Source organism: Pogona vitticeps, chromosome 5, assembly GCF_051106095.1.
Source record: "Pogona vitticeps strain Pit_001003342236 chromosome 5, PviZW2.1, whole genome shotgun sequence".
NCBI classification, from domain to species: domain Eukaryota; kingdom Metazoa; phylum Chordata; class Lepidosauria; order Squamata; family Agamidae; genus Pogona; species Pogona vitticeps.
The window spans coordinates 100,354,514-100,363,676 of record NC_135787.1 but is presented as its reverse complement, the minus strand read 5'-3'; the positions used below and the strand labels follow the sequence as shown (position 1 = coordinate 100,363,676).

General features: G+C 41.8%; 2 protein-coding genes across 2 annotated transcripts in view; both read right to left on the bottom strand.

Moving 5' to 3' along the window:
- LOC110074991 (potassium voltage-gated channel subfamily KQT member 1) overlaps positions 1 to 9,163 on the bottom strand; it is a 535,131-nt gene that overhangs the window by 56,446 nt on the left and 469,522 nt on the right. The window lies entirely within an intron of this gene.
- The window catches only part of LOC144589471 (uncharacterized), a 282,764-nt gene that overhangs the window by 8,915 nt on the left and 264,686 nt on the right, over positions 1 to 9,163 (bottom strand). The gene's annotated exons all lie outside the window — the stretch shown is intronic.

Genomic DNA, 9,163 nt, shown 5'->3' with positions numbered 1-9,163 from the left:
CTCACCAAGTTGAGTTATTAATGTTCTGAGCCACTGAGCTAGCCTATGCTTCTTCTGACAGATTCCAAATTTAACTATGTACCTCATCCTTTAGGGTGGACACATCCTTTCAAAATATACACTCAATATTCCTTTTATCTAGATTATCAGTTTATTGGCCCTTATCCAGTCTACTACTGTGCCCAGCTACCAATTAAGAAAATTCACTGTTTCACTTGGATTTAATGAAAGGAGATACAGAGCTGATGCATATTTGTGTATCAGTGACATCTAGTTTGAGTCCCTGAATAACCTCTCTCAGCAGTTTCATGGAGATGTTAAACAGCATGGGGAATAAAGTAGAGCTCTGTAGAGATCCCCATCCCAGTTTTAACTATTAAGGGACTGCTTCCTTTAAAGAAACTTTTCAGTTAGATCCACTTGGTAAATACAACTTAGGGCCATCCCACATTTTTAAGGCAGCAAATATGCATTTGCCTCTGAATATACATTTGGCAGAGAACTGGAACCAATATTCATTAATACCTCCACACATTTCCAAATACCAACATGCAATTGTCTCTAAAACATTAGTTTTCTGGAAACAAATAGCCACGCACAGGCGGACACACATACATACACCTCTCACACATGGCCCCCACAGGTATATCCTCAAATGAAGCATAATTTGTTCCCCTTGTCATGTGTCCACTTGACAGGGCACCTCAACAAATCTTGGCTCTGATAGTGCATGCCTCTGTGGTACACATTTTCAAACATCTGTTTTTTGGCTTGCACCTCATAGAGTTCTTTTAGGCTTTCCAATAAGATAATGCTTTACATTGTTTGTACAAGTGCCACAGCCAAGCTGTCAGTCATTTGCTAAGGGAGAGGAAGAAAGAAAACACCTGGAATAAAGATGTGCAAATTCTGAAAAATGATATTAACTAAACTTACCACCATATTTTTGTTTCACCTTAGATATTGCTTTGCCCAAGTAAAGTCATTATGCACAGAGTTCCGACAACATGAGCAAATTACCACAGAACAAAGTCAATTATGTTTCAAACAGAATAAGCAGAATCTGCTCCATAGGGAACCTGGGAAACAACACTTGTACATAATGGTGACATACAGTTTATTTTTATTAGTAATTATTTATGCTGATTATTTTATGATATATGTTCTTTTTATAATCTGAGTTTCAATTTCAATTACTGTGCCTTTTGATGATCAGCACATAGAAACAGGGTTTAAATTTATTTCTGCCTTCACACTATATTTTTACATGCACCTTAAGAATATTGGGTTCCTCTAGTCTTTCTCAAGCAAACCTAACTCTGGGGGGAGCAGGAAGAGTACATGACAGTAGGGAAGCTCTTTTCTGAAATATGAGAAGGTGATGTGGGTCTTATCTTTAAGACCTGAACAATTCTGAACATGTGTGGTAACATCTATTGCTACCTGAATGTAAATGCATGGTAACAGATACAGTCGTGCCTCGCTTAACGATTGCCTCGGTTAACGAGGAAATTGCTTTACAATTAGGTTTTTGCGATCGCTTTTGCGATCACAAAATGATGTTTTAAATGTTTTTTTTTGTTTCACGATGATTGGTTCCCTGCTTCGGGAACCGATTTTCGCTTTACAATGTTCAGCAAACAGCTGATCATTGGGTTTCAAAATGGCCGCCGGCTGAAGAAAATCGCCCACCGCTGTTTTCTAGGATGGATTCTTCACTTTACAGGCACTGAAAATGGGTGCCGTATGGAGGATCTTCGCTGGACGAACAGGTATTCAGCCCATTGGAATGCACTGAATGGTTTACAATGCATTTCAATGGGTTTTTTGTTTTGTTTGACGATGTTTTCGCTCTACAACGATTTCGCTGGAACGAATTAACATAGTCAAGCAAGGCACCACTGTACATCTAATAAACTGCTCCAAGAGGTATTGCACACTACAATTTCTGTACTTATCAGTGGGAGCAGAGCCAGGCCTTCAGAATGGGGCCTTAAAGGCTCTTCTTAATGCCAGCATTCCTCTTCTCCCTTCCACTGTGGAAAGATTAGAGAAGTCCACATTCTCTCAGAAATCCTGACGTTTTCTGAGCTAAAAACCCAAACCTAATATAAGGTCAATTGATGCTAGGTCATCTACGAGGTATCACTAATGTAAAGTAAGTATTGTACTAGGGCAGCCATTATCAATGGGAGCCATATGACTTGCTGGGGGCCCTGGCACATTTGAATGGGGCCGCAAATTGGAAACAATTCTGCAATAGGAAACATTACAACATAAAGTTTGTTACGGGACTTATAAAATCCTGATACAGTCTATATTTCTTTCATATTGTATTTATGGCCATGGCCAAAAAACAGTTGAGAATGACTTCATTAGGGAATGAATTGAAGACAATGGCTGTTTTCCTGAAAGCAACTGATTGATCATGAGTCCTAATTTTCAGGATCTGCTGACCTCTGTTTTCTTGCTCATTGCATCAGTTAAAGGAAATGGTGCCACTATCAAACAATGGATCTAGACCAATTTTTTGATAAAAGCCAGGCAGTCAAACCCTTAGATTGTTCAGGGAGACCTGATACTCTCTTTGCAGACTCTGTGGAAACAGGTGAGCTTGGCAGCTGTCCACTGGCAAGCAGCAATTAACAGCTGCTCCTTATCACATTGAAATACTCACAACATATTTTACATGTGACTCTCCTGCTCTTTCAAGAAAGATTTGAAATGTAGCTTGAGCTGTCAGTTAAATAAATAATGCATTAAAAGTTATATATGTGTAGTGGGATAGAAGAATCAGATTGTTTAAAAAATTATAGCAATATGAAACTCTCCAAAGTTTAGTGTACAGTGAAATTCAAAGTACATTTAGCAGTTTTCCTACAGGTGAAATATGAGTGGAATTTTAAGGGAGATCAGAAGAGTTTCAGATAAAGCTAGCAAAATTTCACCACCTAGTGTCTTTAGGTTGTAACAGAGTTTCTTAAAGTAAAAATTGGGGCCACATTTTTAAAGTTCTCTGTTAGACAACTTGAGAAACACAAAACATAGATCACAGACGATACCATCTTAAAATACGTTTCAAATGCTACTTTTAGTGGTCTTGTAAACTCACAAACAATCTTAAACGGAATGTGTGCTGGGGTAATAATATATGAAATCACATAGCCTTCAAAATATACTGTAGAACATTGCAGCTAATTTTATTTATTTATATGATGCCTTTCTCCCCACAGGGGAACCAAGGCAGCTCACATGAATTAAAACTATAAAACAATCAATAATTAAAAAATATAAATATCATATTAAAAACAAACTTACATTGAGAGTCAAACCAACATTTAAAAGAATTAAAAATCTGTACATTAATAGCAACATGTTCCTTACTGCTTAAAAACCCACCTGATGACAGAAAGACAAGAGGGAGGGGGCGAACTTCTCAGAGCAGTGCATTCCAAAGCCTGGGAGCAACAACTGAAGAGGCTTTCCCTCACATACCCTGCACATCATGCTTCTAAAATGAGTAACAGTGCAAACCTACCTACTTAGAATTAAGTCTTTTGGAGTTCAACAGAAATTATTTCCAGGTAAGGAGGTATCAAGTCAGTTTCAACAACTCTTGAGTACAGATGGACATGAACCTGAAAAATGGTGGTTTGTGATAGTTTGTGGTTAGCTATGAACAACAAACCAGGAACCACGACAAACCAAACAGAAATCTGAACCAGCTTGCAATTTGCTTTTCTGTTTGTGCCTGGAGGGGAGGGCTACCTGCCCCTATTGCCCTGCTGCCCCACCCCTGCCACCCCACTGTCACCCTGAAGTGGCAGCACAATGACAAGGAGGTGGGATGCAGCCTCTATGCAAGCTCCCAACACCCTGCTGATTGCCCTGATCAGGTGGGAGGCAGCTGCATGTGCAGTAGGCAGCACCTGTGCTCCTGGAAGGGAAGTCAGTCATTGCCTTCTGCCAATGCACACACCTCTGCACATACGCTCTGATCAGCTGAGCTGCATGTGCATGTGCAGAGGCAGCAGGCCTGGCTCCTAGAAGGGAAGCCAGCCTGCTGTCTCCGATGATGGCGGGAGTGGCAGTGAAGGCGGCAGGACCAGATAGAGTAGCAATGGAGGTGGTGGAAAGAGGGCAGGCAGGCATCCATGTCACTGAAGCAAAATGAAACCCCAGCCTGGGTCGCAAACCAAACCACGAACCAGCTGAATTGGGAGTTTTTCTGGTTCGTAGTTTGGTTTGTGCTCATCTCAACTCCTGAGTTAAGAACATTTAAATTGCTCTTGAGTTTAAAAGGTAGCAAGACCCCTCCACCAGTCTTGCACACTTCGTGATCTACCAAGCCATGGTAAAGAAATTATAGTTGTCCTTCTAGGGTTTCCAATTTTTGTATTTGCGAAGGCTTTCCAATTTTTCTTTGCTTCCCCCCCATCACAGTTGTGCCAAGAATAGCATGCAAGGCCATGTGCTTTCAATTTCACACCTTCCTGTGCTTTTTGCCAGGGAGTATACAGACACCGGGCTGATCAACACCCTGGGCCAGCTGATGCTGGTTCCAAAATTTCCTTTGTGATACTGCACAAGTACGAAGCAAAGCACTCTACTGTGCCAAGGTATGTACATACAGTATCTGCATATTGAAGTAGTTTTGGATGCTGCGCTGGAGGCGAATTAGGCATCGGTTGCTTAAATAGTTGAGACAGCAAGACAGTCAGGGCAGCATGAAAGCAGCTCGGTTTAAATCCGAGGGGCAAGCTGCTCAGAATGAGGAGCCAGTCCAGAGGGAAGGGTGGGACCACTAAGTCCATGGCTGTCCTGAAAGACTGGCTACACTGGCCTCCTTCGACCCCCAGCATCTGTGATAGAAGCAGAGGCAGGGAAGTCAGCATTTCTGATCTCTTGGGGAGGAACTAAGATGGCATCGAGGGCAAGAGGTCTGTCTATGCCTAGGGGTTCAAAGCCAACACCCCCATCACCCAACAATAAATCAACTGGCCCTGTTTATGATCAAAGGGAAATTTAATAATGAAGTCATTTACTATACAGTATAAGGTCTGACTTATCTGAACTTTCATGAATAATAACTACTCTGACATATAGAATGCATATTAAAATGGGGGTGAGGAACTATGTGTGGTCCATGTGATTATATCACGTCAGTTTCCTGTTCATTCTTGTTTATTTTCATTCCACTAAACTTATCTATGAAAATCCATCGTTTCCCTGCCCTCCCTTCCTTTATCCCAAACATACCCACCCATTCTTAGGTTAGGTGTTAGTACCCTGGTGACCTGGAACATTCACGCTTCTACTTTGAACACATTTTCATTTGTTTGGGTTTCCATCTACATTTCCTTTTTGAATCAGCACACACAAGAACCCTGTTTCCTCCTCCTCAGCCTTTGCTATTTGTTAGCACAGATATCTCCTTTGGGGGTAAATTGTGGGGTGAGGAAGAGAAGATTGTCCCAGGCCTGGGTCTAAATGATAATTTTTGCAGAGCTATTGGCTAGTGTGTCATTGCAGCTTTTGGAATTAAATATCTACTGGCTGAACTTAAATTCTAGGAAATACTTAGTGGTTCTTTCTTTTCTTCCACAGTATCATTAAAAAGAGGCTACTACTGGATTAAACAACTCTTCAGATGCAAGCCTATAAATTTTTAATCAGAATTAATCCCACTGAACCCCATGGAATTTACTTCTGTGTAGACATATAGAAGGCTGCAGATTTAGTTGAATACATTTATATGATTTATTTGATTAGCTGAAGAATGACATAAGCCTTCTCATTTTTGCATAAGAATAAAACAGTAGCTTAAAAAAAACCCACACTTGGCTATGTTGGTTAAAATTTATGACATACAAAGGAAACAGAAATTACGTAGTATCTTCCTCTGAGCTTGTATTTGGCTGTTTCAAAATAAGGACTCAATCACACATGTCAAAAGCATGGCAGTTATATTGAATCCGCTGTTATTTAAAATGTTTTGTGAATTTCTGTTCACATGGCACACAGGTAACATAAATTCATTTGGCCAGCTAATCCGTTTTTCCGCATCTCGCTGCCATGGTTGTTTTAAATGTACTGATCCCTGTATTGCTTCAGTCTTTATTGTTTCATCATGTGGGAAAGGTGTTTTAGATTTATTTACTTTGTTAACAGCTCAGGTTTTTGAGATCTGTAGCCATTTTACTTGTACCTTTTTTTGGAATTTTTAAATAAATGCTTCTCAATAAATCTCTTGCAATGGCGGCGGCAGTAGCAGCAACAACATGAATACATTGCTCAAAAGAAGATAGCCCCACTACCTTGCTCGTGTAAGGAAAGAAAGGGGAAAGAAGGCTTGAGCAGAGAAAGGGCCATTTCCTGCTTGGAATTGTTTGACAGGAGAAAGAGAGAGCACTTTTTTAAAAATAAAAACCTGCTCTTCACAATACTTTAAAAATACTTGCGAACATGCTTCTCTTCCCAACACTGTTCAAAGGGGAAAAGAAAAATGAAAGCCAAGAACTGTGAGGGACAGATGCACTAGAATAAAGAAAAAGGGATGAGTAAAAGAAGGGAAGGGAAAGAGGGAGGAGGAGAGAAGGAAAGGAGTGGGGAGAAAAAAATACAGGTAAGTCTTAGGGACCAAGTCCCAAGTCTGAGTGTGAGTCTTGGGGCTTGAATTGCAAGTCTCAAGGCCCATGTCTGAGTCTCTGCCCCTGCCCTGAGAGGCTTTAGACTTGGACTGCACAGGTGCTGCCCATCTAATAGGCTGGCACATGTGCCAAGACAGAGCAAACCCATGTGCTCACCCCCCCCACTATGGGGCTACCTACTGCCCCCTGCTGCCCCCATCTTCAAAGCCAGCAGACCTGGCTGCCCTTCCAGCAGCCAAGGGCTGGCTGCCTCCCCTCTACACAGGCCGACAGGCTGGGGCAGGCAGGCCCTCTGAAGCAGGAGGGATGCTCCATGCAGGGAGCCTGAGGGCCTACATAGTGAAATCCATGGGATGGGAACTATAAACAGTACCATAGTGTCATTTATCATGTCAAAGAAAGCTCTGAGTCAGTAGTCAGCCACTCAATCAACGTTTATTATGAATTACGTAATCTGTGTCTCCACCATTCAGTTCTCTTCACAGAGCTATGCATAAGGGAATTAGTATTAGTCCATAAAGTCTCCTTTCAGGGACTGGAGAAGGGATACCGTCACCATACCTTTCACCCATATGGTTCAATCAACAGGAAAGGTTTGCAAACCTTCAGCCTGCCTTCTCTGGTGTAAATGCTTGAACTGCTTTGCTCAGTATTCATATGGCTACATTTGAGTAAATGAAATTTGTTATGTTCACCTTTCTAATTTTAACATATTGATGCACTACTCAAGACAAAAATATTATTAATTAACATAAGAATACAATTGATTTTTATGGAGGTGATATAGAATTATGTATATATGAATTTATTTATAAGATATTGTCTTTAATAAGTTATAATGTTGTAATTGTAATTCTTTTATGTTATTATAGCCCTTGAAGAAAGCCGATAGGCCAAAATATGTTGGGCATTTAAAAATGAAATAAAGAACATTATATTTTCTACATTAGTGTCATGAGTTCAGCCGAAGAAGATCTGGAATCTGAGGGGTCAATTACAGCGGAGGAAAATGCTGGGCAATTAGAAGCACAGACAGCTGAATCATCACCAGATTCTCCTCCCCAAATCGCCAGAGTGAGAGCTAAACTTTGGCAAAGACTCATGACACGAAGGTCAGAGGATCGCATGAATACTTCCCGTAGGAACATCAGGTCGACCAGCCCTGAGTTTTAGCAGGATGAAATGTTTAGATGACTGCTGCTGCTATAAAATTTGCACCCAGAGGCTTGGAAGTTTGTGGACGCAACAAGTCAACACTCTGGCTTGCATCCATGCTCCTGCTTATCCTGGACCCTGTTCTCTGGACCCTTGGCTTTGGACTCTGACTTCTGACCAGGGTTTGTGTTTTGGCTTTGGCATTTTGGTATCTGCTTTGCATCTCCTGGAATTCTGATATTGGACTGGTTTATTGGACTGTTGCCTGTTGAAACCTCCTGGGAACATGACAATTCTGTGCCTACAATTCCCTCTTTTTGACCTAAGATTTCAGTGCATGTACTAGTTCCCTTTGTTATTTACTGAGGGAGAGCTGGCCTAAGAGAAAGGTCTTTGTGTGCTTGTGGCAGAACAGCAGAGATGGGGCCAACTGGGCCTCCTGTGGGAGGGAGTTCCAAAGTCTGAGAGGTCAAAAGTATAATAATCTCATCGGAGGACAAGGGGCTGCTTGTGAGATTAGCTTCCTCCCAACCAAGTGCCTGTTCTCTGCAAACATAATGTTTTTCTGTTTTAAAAAAGCTTTGTATTGCTAGGTTACTTCAGGAAAAGTAAATAAATAAAGAGGTGGATGTTACATAACAGCACTGATGTTACCTGTCTGTCATGGGTTTGGAGGGAAAGTTCCATCCTATGGGGAGTGGAAGGCGGGACATCAGGAGGAGGGGCTGTACTGTATAAATATGTGATGCCTGTGTGGTGAAGAGGAGATGCTGAGACAGACTGTGAGACACTGGGTTGGGACGAAGCAGCAGCTGGGAAGAAGAAGCTGTTGTGGGAGTCTGTGTGTCTGACAGGGTACTACTGTGGGTCAGAGTACCACCCTGATAGGTTCAGGGGTCTGTTGGTTAGCCAGAACTGATGGGTTCAGGGTCTGTGCTTTAAGTTAAAGGTTCTAGGTGAACCAAACTGTATGCTGGTGTGTGTGAAACTAAGCCACGTTACTTTATTTTATTCACCTGATTGTTTTATTTACCCTGTTTGTATTTAAAATAAACCTTATTCTTTTACTGTTTAAAAATCCATCCCTGGTCTGTGTGACTTTTTATAGGGAATGGTTGGTGGCAGCTTAGTGTAACTGTGTGGCAGATCCCAGTAGGTCTGGGTTTGTCACATTGATTGGTGTCCAGCGTGTGGGATACGACTGGTCCAGTTGTCCAGTGGTCCAGCAAAGCCTTGGCAGGTGTGCCCAGAGCAAGGGGGGTCCAGTCAGGGACAGTCTGAGGCGCGTAGGTAATCTTCTAGGTGTACCTCACGGGGAGGTGCACTAGTAGAAGAACGTGCCAACTGGGGAGACTTAG